Source organism: Heterodontus francisci, chromosome 37 (genome assembly GCF_036365525.1).
Source record: "Heterodontus francisci isolate sHetFra1 chromosome 37, sHetFra1.hap1, whole genome shotgun sequence".
Taxonomy (NCBI): domain Eukaryota; kingdom Metazoa; phylum Chordata; class Chondrichthyes; order Heterodontiformes; family Heterodontidae; genus Heterodontus; species Heterodontus francisci.
Genome location: NC_090407.1, coordinates 29,307,297 through 29,320,059, shown reverse-complemented (window position 1 = coordinate 29,320,059; position 12,763 = coordinate 29,307,297).

Below are 12,763 nucleotides of genomic sequence, written 5' to 3'. Positions count from 1 at the left end.
CTCTCTGTATTGGGCTGAGTTTGTGCTCACTCTCTCTGTATTGGAATGAGTTTGTGCTCTCTCTCTGTATTGGGCTGAGTTTGTGCTCTCTCTCTGTATTGGGCTGAGTTTTTGCCCTTTCTCTCTGTATTGGACTGAGTTTGTGCTCTCTCTCTATATTGGACTGAGTTTGTGCTCTCTCTCTGTGTATAGGACTGAGTTTGTGCTCTCTCTCTCTCTATATTGGACTGAGTTTGTGCTCTCTCTCTCTCTCTCTCTCTCTCTCTATTGGATTGAGTTTGTGCTCTCCCTGTCCCAAATGGACTTAGTTTGTGCTCTCTCTCTGTGTATTGAACTGAGTTTATGGTCTCTCTCGATCTATTGGATTGGGTTTGTGCTCTCTCTCTCTCTCAATTGGACTGAGTTTGTGCTCTCTCTCTCTGTATTGGGCTGCGTTTGTGCTCTCCCTCTCTCAGTATTGGGCTGAGTTTGTGCTCAACCCTCTCACTATATATATTGTGCTGAGTTTGCGCTCTCTCTCTCTCTATATTGCGCTGAGTTTGTGCTCTCTCTCTGTATTGGACAGAGTTTGTGCTCTCTCTCTGTATTGGGCTGAGTTTGTGCTCTCTCTCTCTCTATATTGGACTGAGTTTGTGCTCTCTCTCTGTATTGGGCTGAGTTTGTGCTCTCTCTCTCTCTTTTGGGCTGAGTTTGTGCTCTCTCTCTGTATTGGATTGAGTTTGTGCACACTCTCTCTGTATTGGAATGAGTTTGTGCTCTCTCTCTCTCTCTCTATATTGGACTGAGTTTGTCCTCTCTCTCTATATTGGGCTGGGTTTGTGCTCTGTCTCTGAATTGGATTGAGTTTGTGCTCACTCTGTCTGTATTGGAATGAGTTTGTGCTCTCGCTCTGTATTGGGCTGAGTTTGTGCTCACTCTCTCTGTATTGGAATGAGTTTGTGCTCTCTCTCTGTATTGGGCTGAGTTTGTGCTCTCTCTCTGTATTGGGCTGAGTTTGTGCCCTTTCTCTCAGTATTGGACTGAGTTTGTGCTCTCTCTCTATATTGGACTGAGTTTGTGCTCTCTCACTCTATTGGGCTGGGTTTGTGCTCTCTCTCTGTATTGGATTGAGTTTGTGCTCACTCTGTCTGTATTGGAATGAGTTTGTGCTCTCTCTCTATATTGGGCTGAGTTTGTGCTCTCTCTCTCTCTCTATTGGACTGAGTTTGTCCTCTCTCTCTCTATTGGGCTGGGTTTGTGCTCTCTCTCTGTATTGGATTGAGTTTGTGCTCACTCTGTCTGTATTGGAATGAGTTTGTGCTCTCTCTCTGTATTGGGCTGAGTTTGTGCTCACTCTCTCTGTATTGGACTCAGTTTGAGCACACTCTCTCTATTTTGGACTGAGTTTGTGCTCTCTCTCTATATTGGACAGAGTTTGTGCTCTCTCTCTGTATTGGGCTGAGTTTGTGCTCTCTCTCTCTCTCTATATTGGGCTGAGTTTGTGCTCTCTCTCTGTATTGGATTGAGTTTGTGCACACTCTCTCTGTATTGGAATGAGTTTGTGCTCACTCTCTCTGTATTGGACTGAGTTTGTGCTCTCTCTCTATATTGGGCTGTTTGTGCTCTCTCTCTATATATTGGACTGAGTTTGTGCTCTCTCTCTGTATTGGGCTGAGTTTGTGCTCTCTCTCTCTCTATCTTGGGCTGAGTTTGTGCTCTCTCTCTGTATTGGATTGAGTTTGTGCACACTCTCTCTGTATTGGAATGAGTTTGTGCTCACTCTCTCTGTATTGGACTGAGTTTGTGCTCTCTCTCTATATTGGGCTGAGTTTGTGCTCTCTCTCTCTCTATATTGGACTGAGTTTGTCCTCTCTCTCTCTATTGGGCTGGGTTTGTGCTCTCTCTCTGTATTGGATTGAGTTTGTGCTCACTCTGTCTGTATTGGAATGAGTTTGTGCTCTCTCTCTGTATTGGGCTGAGTTTGTGCTCACTCTCTCTGTATTGGACTCAGTTTGAGCTCACTCTCTCTATTTTGGACTGAGTTTGTGCTCTCTCTCTATATTGGACAGAGTTTGTGCTCTCTCTCTGTATTGGGCTGAGTTTGTGCTCTCTCTCTCTCTCTATATTGGGCTGAGTTTGTGCTCTCTCTCTGTATTGGATTGAGTTTGTGCACACTCTCTCTGTATTGGAATGAGTTTGTGCTCACTCTCTCTGTATTGGACTGAGTTTGTGCTCTCTCTCTATATTGGGCTGTTTGTGCTCTCTCTCTATATATTGGACTGAGTTTGTGCTCTCTCTCTGTATTGGGCTGAGTTTGTGCTCTCTCTCTCTCTATCTTGGGCTGAGTTTGTGCTCTCTCTCTGTATTGGATTGAGTTTGTGCACACTCTCTCTGTATTGGAATGAGTTTGTGCTCACTCTCTCTGTATTGGACTGAGTTTGTGCTCTCTCTCTATATTGGGCTGAGTTTGTGCTCTCTCTCTCTCTATATTGGACTGAGTTTGTCCTCTCTCTCTATATTGGGCTGGGTTTGTGCTCTCTCTCTGAATTGGATTGAGTTTGTGCTCACTCTGTCTGTATTGGAATGAGTTTGTGCTCTCTCTGTATTGGGCTGAGTTTGTGCTCACTCTCTCTGTATTGGAATGAGTTTGTGCTCTCTCTCTGTATTGGGCTGAGTTTGTGCTCACTCTCTCTGTATTGGACTGAGTTTGTGCTCTCTCTCTATATTGGGCTGAGTTTGTGCTCTCTCCCTCTCTCTAAATTGGACTGAGTTTGTCCTCTCTCTCTATATTGGGCTGGGTTTGTGCTCTCTCTCTGAATTGGATTGAGTTTGTGCTCACTCTGTCTGTATTGGAATGAGTTTGTGCTCTCTCTCTGTATTGGACTGAGTTTGTGCTCACTCTCTCTGTATTGGACTGAGTTTGTGCTCTCTCTCTCTATATTGGACTCAGTTTGTGCTCTCTCTCTCTCTGTATTGGACTGAGTTTGTGATATCTCTCTCTGTATTTGAACTGAGTTTATGCTATTTCTATCTGTATTGGAAAGAGTTTGTGCTCAGTCTCTATATTGGACTGAGTTTGTGCTCTCTCTCTCTGTATTGGACTGAGTTTGTGCTCTCTCTCTCTATATATTGGACTGAGTTTGTGCTCTCTCTCTCTCTCTCTCTCTATTGGATTGAGTTTGTGCTCTCCCTGTCCCTATTGGACTTAGTTTGTGCTCTCTCTCTGTGTATTGAACTGAGTTTATGGTCTCTCTCTATCTATTGGATTGGGTTTGTGCTCTCTCTCTCTCTCAATTGGACTGAGTTTGTGCTCTCTCTCTCTGTATTGGGCTGCGTTTGTGCTCTCCCTCTCTCTGTATTGGGCTGAGTTTGTGCTCAACCCTCTCACTATATATATTGTGCTGAGTTTGCGCTCTCTCTCTCTCTATATTGCGCTGAGTTTGTGCTCTCTCTCTGTATTGGAATGAGTTTGTGCTCACTCTCTCTATATTGGGCTGAGTTTGTGCTCACTCTCTCTGTATTGGATTGAGTTTGTGCTCACCCTCTCTGTATTGGATTGAGTTTGTGCTCTCTCTCTCTGTATTGGGCTGCGTTTGTGCTCTCCAACTCTCTGTATTGGGCTGAGTTTGTGCTCAACCCTCTCACTATATATATTGTGCTGAGTTTGCGCTCTCTTTCTCTCTGTATTGGGCTGAGTTTGTGCCCTTTCTCTCAGTATTGGACTGAGTTTGTGCTCTCTCTCTATATTGGACTGAGTTTGTGCTCTCTATCTCTATTGGGCTGGGTTTGTGCTCTCTCTCTGTATTGGATTGAGTTTGTGCTCACTCTGTCTGTATTGGAATGAGTTTGTGCTCTCTCTCTATATTGGGCTGAGTTTGTGCTCTCTCTCTCTCTCTATTGGACTGAGTTTGTCCTCTCTCTCTCTATTGGGCTGGGTTTGTGCTCTCTCTCTGTATTGGATTGAGTTTGTGCTCACTCTGTCTGTATTGGAATGAGTTTGTGCTCTCTCTCTGTATTGGGCTGAGTTTGTGCTCACTCTCTCTGTATTGGACTCAGTTTGAGCTCACTCTCTCTATTTTGGACTGAGTTTGTGCTCTCTCTCTATATTGGACAGAGTTTGTGCTCTCTCTCTGTATTGGGCTGAGTTTGTGCTCTCTCTCTCTCTCTATATTGGGCTGAGTTTGTGCTCTCTCTCTGTATTGGATTGAGTTTGTGCACACTCTCTCTGTATTGGAATGAGTTTGTGCTCACTCTCTCTGTATTGGACTGAGTTTGTGCTCTCTCTCTATATTGGGCTGTTTGTGCTCTCTCTCTATATATTGGACTGAGTTTGTGCTCTCTCTCTGTATTGGGCTGAGTTTGTGCTCTCTCTCTCTCTATCTTGGGCTGAGTTTGTGCTCTCTCTCTGTATTGGATTGAGTTTGTGCACACTCTCTCTGTATTGGAATGAGTTTGTGCTCACTCTCTCTGTATTGGACTGAGTTTGTGCTCTCTCTCTATATTGGGCTGAGTTTGTGCTCTCTCTCTCTCTATATTGGACTGAGTTTGTCCTCTCTCTCTCTATTGGGCTGGGTTTGTGCTCTCTCTCTGTATTGGATTGAGTTTGTGCTCACTCTGTCTGTATTGGAATGAGTTTGTGCTCTCTCTCTGTATTGGGCTGAGTTTGTGCTCACTCTCTCTGTATTGGACTCAGTTTGAGCTCACTCTCTCTATTTTGGACTGAGTTTGTGCTCTCTCTCTATATTGGACAGAGTTTGTGCTCTCTCTCTGTATTGGGCTGAGTTTGTGCTCTCTCTCTCTCTCTATATTGGGCTGAGTTTGTGCTCTCTCTCTGTATTGGATTGAGTTTGTGCACACTCTCTCTGTATTGGAATGAGTTTGTGCTCACTCTCTCTGTATTGGACTGAGTTTGTGCTCTCTCTCTATATTGGGCTGTTTGTGCTCTCTCTCTATATATTGGACTGAGTTTGTGCTCTCTCTCTGTATTGGGCTGAGTTTGTGCTCTCTCTCTCTCTATCTTGGGCTGAGTTTGTGCTCTCTCTCTGTATTGGATTGAGTTTGTGCACACTCTCTCTGTATTGGAATGAGTTTGTGCTCACTCTCTCTGTATTGGACTGAGTTTGTGCTCTCTCTCTATATTGGGCTGAGTTTGTGCTCTCTCTCTCTCTATATTGGACTGAGTTTGTCCTCTCTCTCTATATTGGGCTGGGTTTGTGCTCTCTCTCTGTATTGGATTGAGTTTGTGCTCACTCTGTCTGTATTGGAATGAGTTTGTGCTCTCTCTGTATTGGGCTGAGTTTGTGCTCACTCTCTCTGTATTGGAATGAGTTTGTGCTCTCTCTCTGTATTGGGCTGAGTTTGTGCTCACTCTCTCTGTATTGGGCTGAGTTTGTGCTCTCTCTCTATATTGGGCTGAGTTTGTGCTCTCTCCCTCTCTCTAAATTGGACTGAGTTTGTCCTCTCTCTCTATATTGGGCTGGGTTTGTGCTCTCTCTCTGAATTGGATTGAGTTTGTGCTCACTCTGTCTGTATTGGAATGAGTTTGTGCTCTCTCTCTGTATTGGACTGAGTTTGTGCTCACTCTCTCTGTATTGGACTGAGTTTGTGCTCTCTCTCTCTATATTGGACTCAGTTTGTGCTCTCTCTCTCTCTGTATTGGACTGAGTTTGTGATATCTCTCTCTGTATTTGAACTGAGTTTATGCTATTTCTATCTGTATTGGAAAGAGTTTGTGCTCAGTCTCTATATTGGACTGAGTTTGTGCTCTCTCTCTCTGTATTGGACTGAGTTTGTGCTCTCTCTCTCTATATATTGGACTGAGTTTGTGCTCTCTCTCTCTCTCTCTCTCTATTGGATTGAGTTTGTGCTCTCCCTGTCCCTATTGGACTTAGTTTGTGCTCTCTCTCTGTGTATTGAACTGAGTTTATGGTCTCTCTCTATCTATTGGATTGGGTTTGTGCTCTCTCTCTCTCTCAATTGGACTGAGTTTGTGCTCTCTCTCTCTGTATTGGGCTGCGTTTGTGCTCTCCCTCTCTCTGTATTGGGCTGAGTTTGTGCTCAACCCTCTCACTATATATATTGTGCTGAGTTTGCGCTCTCTCTCTCTCTATATTGCGCTGAGTTTGTGCTCTCTCTCTGTATTGGAATGAGTTTGTGCTCACTCTCTCTATATTGGGCTGAGTTTGTGCTCACTCTCTCTGTATTGGATTGAGTTTGTGCTCACCCTCTCTGTATTGGATTGAGTTTGTGCTCTCTCTCTCTGTATTGGGCTGCGTTTGTGCTCTCCAACTCTCTGTATTGGGCTGAGTTTGTGCTCAACCCTCTCACTATATATATTGTGCTGAGTTTGCGCTCTCTTTCTCTCTGTATTGCGCTGAGTTTGTGCTCTCTCTCTGTATTGGAATGAGTTTGTGCTCACTCTCTCTATATTGGGCTGAGTTTGTGCTCACTCTCTCTATATTGGGCTGAGTTTGTGCTCTCTCTCTCTATATTGGGCTGAGTTTGTGCTCTCTCTCTGTATTGGATTGAGTTTGTGCACACTCTCTCTGTATTGGAATGAGTTTGTGCTCTCTCTCTATATTGGGCTGTTTGTGCTCTCTCTCTATATATTGGACTGAGTTTGTGCTCTCTCTATATATATTGGACTGAGTTTGTGCTCTCTCTCTATATATTGGACTGAGTTTGTGCTCTCTCTCTGTTTTGGGCTGAGTTTGTGCTCTCTCTCTCTCTATCTTGGGCTGAGTTTGTGCTCTCTCTCTGTATTGGATTGAGTTTGTGCACACTCTCTCTGTATTGGAATGAGTTTGTGCTCACTCTCTCTGTATTGGACTGAGTTTGTGCTCTCTCTCTATATTGGGCTGAGTTTGTGCTCTCTCTCTCTCTATATTGGACTGAGTTTGTCCTCTCTCTCTATATTGGGCTGGGTTTGTGCTCTCTCTCTGTATTGGATTGAGTTTGTGCTCACTCTGTCTGTATTGGAATGAGTTTGTGCTCTCTCTCTGTATTGGGCTGAGTTTGTGCTCACTCTCTCTGTATTGGAATGAGTTTGTGCTCTCTCTCTGTATTGGGCTGAGTTTGTGCTCACTCTCTCTGTATTGGACGGAGTTTGTGCTCTCTCTCTATATTGGGCTGAGTTTGTGCTCTCTCCCTCTCTCTAAATTGGACTGAGTTTGTCCTCTCTCTCTATATTGGGCTGGGTTTGTGCTCTCTCTCTGAATTGGATTGAGTTTGTGCTCACTCTCTCTGTATTGGATTGAGTTTGTGCTCTCTCTCTCTGTATTGGGCTGCGTTTGTGCTCTCCAACTCTCTGTATTGGGCTGAGTTTGTGCTCAACCCTCTCACTATATATATTGTGCTGAGTTTGCGCTCTCTTTCTCTCTGTATTGCGCTGAGTTTGTGCTCTCTCTCTGTATTGGAATGAGTTTGTGCTCACTCTCTCTATATTGGGCTGAGTTTGTGCTCACTCTCTCTGTATTGGGCTGAGTTTGTGCTCTCCCTCTCACTATATATATTGGGCTGAGTTTGTGCTCTCTCTCTCTCTATATTGGGCTGAGTTTGTGCTCTCTCTCTGTATTGGATTGAGTTTGTGCACACTCTCTCTGTATTGGAATGAGTTTGTGCTCTCTCTCTATATTGGGCTGTTTGTGCTCTCTCTCTATATATTGGACTGAGTTTGTGCTCTCTCTCTCTTGGGCTGTTTGTGCTCTCTCTCAATATATTGGACTGAGTTTGTGCTCTCTCTCTGTATTGGGCTGAGTTTGTGCTCTCTCTCTCTCTATCTTGGGCTGAGTTTGTGCTCTCTCTCTGTATTGGATTGAGTTTGTGCACACTCTCTCTGTATTGGAATGAGTTTGTGCTCACTTCTCTGTATTGGACTGAGTTTGTGCTCTCTCTCTGTATTGGGCTGAGTTTGTGCTCTCTCTCTCTATATATTCGACTGAGTTTGTCCTCTCTCTCTATATTGGGCTGGGTTTGTGCTCTCTCTCTGTATTGGATTGAGTTTGTGCTCACTCTGTCTGTATTGGAATGAGTTTGTGCTCTCTCTCTGTATTGGGCTGAGTTTGTGCTCACTCTCTCTGTATTGGAATGAGTTTGTGCTCTCTCTCTGTATTGGGCTGAGTTTGTGCTCACTCTCTCTGTATTGGACTGAGTTTGTGCTCTCTCTCTATATTGGGCTGAGTTTGTGCTCTCTCCCTCTCTCTAAATTGGATTGAGTTTGTCCTCTCTCTCTATATTGGGCTGGGTTTGTGCTCTCTCTCTGAATTGGATTGAGTTTGTGCTCACTCTGTCTGTATTGGAATGAGTTTGTGCTCTCTCTCTGTATTGGACTGAGTTTGTGCTCACTCTCTCTGTATTGGACTGAGTTTGTGCTCTCTCTCTCTATATTGGACTGAGTTTGTGCTCTCTCTCTCTCTGTATTGGACTGAGTTTGTGATATCTCTCTCTGTATTTGAACTGAGTTTATGCTATTTCTATCTGTATTGGAAAGAGTTTGTGCTCAGTCTCTCTATATTGGACTGAGTTTGTGCTCTCTCTCTCTGTATTGGACTGAGTTTGTGCTCTCTCTCTCTCTATATTGGACTGAGTTTGTGCTCTCTCTCTCTCTCTCTCTATTGGATTGAGTTTGTGCTCTCCCTGTCCCTATTGGACTTAGTTTGTGCTCTCTCTCTGTGTATTGAACTGAGTTTATGGTCTCTCTCTATCTATTGGATTGGGTTTGTGCTCTCTCTCTCTCTCAATTGGACTGAGTTTGTGCTCTCTCTCTCTGTATTGGGCTGCGTTTGTGCTCTCCCTCTCTCTGTATTGGGCTGAGTTTGTGCTCAACCCTCTCACTATATATATTGTGCTGAGTTTGCGCTCTCTCTCTCTCTATATTGCGCTGAGTTTGTGCTCTCTCTCTGTATTGGAATGAGTTTGTGCTCACTCTCTCTATATTGGGCTGAGTTTGTGCTCACTCTCTCTGTATTGGATTGAGTTTGTGCTCACTCTCTCTGTATTGGATTGAGTTTGTGCTCTCTCTCTGTATTGGAATGAGTTTGTGCTCACTCTCTCTATATTGGGCTGAGTTTGTGCTCACTCTCTCTGTATTGGGCTGAGTTTGTGCTCTCCCTCTCACTATATATATTGGGCTGAGTTTGTGCTCTCTCTCTCTCTATATTGGGCTGAGTTTGTGCTCTCTCTCTGTATTGGATTGAGGTTGTGCACACTCTCTCTGTATTGGAATGAGTTTGTGCTCTCTCTCTCTCTCTATATTGGACTGAGTTTGTCCTCTCTCTCTATATTGGGCTGGGTTTGTGCTCTCTCTCTGAATTGGATTGAGTTTGTGCTCACTATGTCTGCATTGGAATGAGTTTGTGCTCTCTCTCTGTATTGGGCTGAGTTTGTGCTCTCTCTCTGTATTGGGCTGAGTTTGTGCCCTTTCTCTCTGTATTGGACTGAGTTTGTGCTCTCTCTCTATTTTGGACTGAGTTTGTGCTCTCTCTCTCTGCATTGGACTGAGTTTGAGCTCACTCTCTCTATTTTGGACTGAGTTTGTGCTCTCTCTCTATATTGGACAGAGTTTGTGCTCACTCTGTCTGTATTGGAATGAGTTTGTGCTCTCTCTCTCTCTATATTGGGCTGAGTTTGTGCTCTCTCTCTGGATTGGATTGAGTTTGTGCACACTCTCTCTGTATTGGAATGAGTTTGTGCTCACTCTCTCTGTATTGGACTGAGTTTGTGCTCACTCTCTCTGTATTGGACTGAGTTTGTGCTCTCTCTCTATATTGGGCTGAGTTTGTGCTCTCTCTCTCTCTATATTGGACTGAGTTTGTCCTCTCTCTCGAAATTGGGCTGGGTTTGTGCTCTCTCTCTGTATTGGATTGAGTTTGTGCTCACTCTGTCTGTATTGGAATGAGTTTGTGCTCTCTCTCTGTATTGGGCTGAGTTTGTGCTCACTCTCTCTGTATTGGACTCAGTTTGAGCTCACTCTCTCTATTTTGGACTGAGTTTGTGCTCTCTCTCTATATTGGACAGAGTTTGTGCTCTCTCTCTGTATTGGGCTGAGTTTGAGCTCTCTCTCTCTCTATATATTGGGCTGGGTTTGTGCTCTCTCTCTGTATTGGATTGGGTTTGTGCACACTCTCTCTGTTTTGGAATGAGTTTGTGCTCACTCTCTCTCTGTATTGGACTGAGTTTATGCTCTCTCTCTATATTGGGCTGTTTGTGCTCTCTCTCTATATTGGACTGAGTTTGTGCTCTCTCTCTGTATTGGGCTGAGTTTGTGCTCTCTCTCTCTCTATCTTGGGCTGAGTTTGTGCTCTCTCTCTGTATTGGAATGAGTTTGTGCTCACTCTCTCTGTATTGGACTGAGTTTGTGCTCTCTCTCTCTATTGGGCTGAGTTTGTGCTCTCTCTCTCTCTATATTGGACTGAGTTTGTCCTCTCTCTCTATATTGGGCTGGGTTTGTGCTCTCTCTCTGTATTGGATTGAGTTTGTGCTCACTCTGTCTGTATTGGAATGAGTTTGTGCTCTCTCTCTGTATTGGGCTGAGTTTGTGCTCACTCTCTCTGTATTGGAATGAGTTTGTGCTCTCTCTCTGTATTGGGCTGAGTTTGTGCTCACTCTCTCTGTATTGGACTGAGTTTGTGCTCTCTCTCTATATTGGGCTGAGTTTGTGCTCTCTCCCTCTCTGTAAATTGGACTGAGTTTGTCCTCTCTCTCTATATTGGGCTGGGTTTGTGCTCTCTCTCTGAATTGGATTTAGTTTGTGCTCACTCTGTCTGTATTGGAATGAGTTTGTGCTCTCTCTCTGTATTGGACTGAGTTTGTGCTCACTCTCTCTGTATTGGACTGAGTTTGTGCTCTCTCTCTCTATATTGGACTGAGTTTGCGCTCTCTCTCTCTATATTGCGCTGAGTTTGTGCTCTCTCTCTGTATTGGAATGAGTTTGTGCTCACTCTCTCTATATTGGGCTGAGTTTGTGCTCACTCTCTCTGTATTGGATTGAGTTTGTGCTCACTCTCTCTGTATTGGATTGAGTTTGTGCTCTCTCTCTCTGTATTGGGCTGCGTTTGTGCTCTCCAACTCTCTGTATTGGGCTGAGTTTGTGCTCAACCCTCTCACTATATATATTGTGCTGAGTTTGCGCTCTCTTTCTCTCTGTATTGCGCTGAGTTTGTGCTCTCTCTCTGTATTGGAATGAGTTTGTGCTCACTCTCTCTATATTGGGCTGAGTTTGTGCTCACTCTCTCTGTATTGGGCTGAGTTTGTGCTCTCCCTCTCACTATATATATTGGGCTGAGTTTGTGCTCTCTCTCTCTCTATATTGGGCTGAGTTTGTGCTCTCTCTCTGTATTGGATTGAGTTTGTGCACACTCTCTCTGTATTGGAATGAGTTTGTGCTCTCTCTCTATATTGGGCTGTTTGTGCTCTCTCTCTATATATTGGACTGAGTTTGTGCTCTCTCTCTATATTGGGCTGTTTGTGCTCTCTCTCTATATATTGGACTGAGTTTGTGCTCTCTCTCTGTATTGGGCTGAGTTTGTGCTCTCTCTCTCTCTATCTTGGGCTGAGTTTGTGCTCTCTCTCTGTATTGGATTGAGTTTGTGCACACTCTCTCTGTATTGGAATGAGTTTGTGCTCACTCTCTCTGTATTGGACTGAGTTTGTGCTCTCTCTCTATATTGGGCTGAGTTTGTGCTCTCTCTCTCTCTATATTGGACTGAGTTTGTCCTCTCTCTCTATATTGGGCTGGGTTTGTGCTCTCTCTCTGTATTGGATTGAGTTTGTGCTCACTCTGTTTGTATTGGAATGAGTTTGTGCTCTCTCTCTGTATTGGGCTGAGTTTGTGCTCACTCTCTCTGTATTGGAATGAGTTTGTGCTCTCTCTCTGTATTGGGCTGAGTTTGTGCTCACTCTCTATATTGGGCTGAGTTTGTGCTCTCTCCCTCTCTCTAAATTGGACTGAGTTTGTCCTCTCTCTCTATATTGGGCTGGGTTTGTGCTCTCTCTCTGAATTGGATTGAGTTTGTGCTCACTCTGTCTGTATTGGAATGAGTTTGTGCTCTCTCTCTGTATTGGACTGAGTAAGTGCTCACTCTCTCTGTATTGGACTGAGTTTGTGCTCTCTCTCTCTATATTGGACTGAGTTTGTGCTCTCTCTCTCTTTGTATTGGACTGAGTTTGTGATATCTCTCTCTGTATTTGAACTGAGTTTATGCTATTTCTATCTGTATTGGAAAGGGTTTGTGCTCAGTCTCTCTATATTGGACTGAGTTTGTGCTCTCTCTCTCTGTATTGGACTGAGTTTGTGCTCTCTCTCTCTCTATATTGGACTGAGTTTGTGCTCTCTCTCTCTCTCTCTCTCTATTGGATTGAGTTTGTGCTCTCCCTGTCCCTATTGGACTTAGTTTGTGCTCTCTCTCTGTGTATTGAACTGAGTTTATGGTCTCTCTCTATCTATTGGATTGGGTTTGTGCTCTCTCTCTCTCTCAATTGGACTGAGTTTGTGCTCTCTCTCTCTGTATTGGGCTGAGTTTGTGCTCAACCCTCTCACTATATATATTGTGCTGAGTTTGCGCGCTCTCTCTCTCTATATTGCGCTGAGTTTGTGCTCTCTCTCTGTATTGGAATGAGTTTGTGCTCACTCTCTCTATATTGGGCTGAGTTTGTGCTCACTCTCTCTGTATTGGATTGAGTTTGTGCTCACTCTCTCTGTATTGGATTGAGTTTGTGCTCTCTCTCTCTGTATTGGGCTGCGTTTGTGCTCTCCAACTCTCTGTATTGGGCTGAGTTTGTGCTCAAC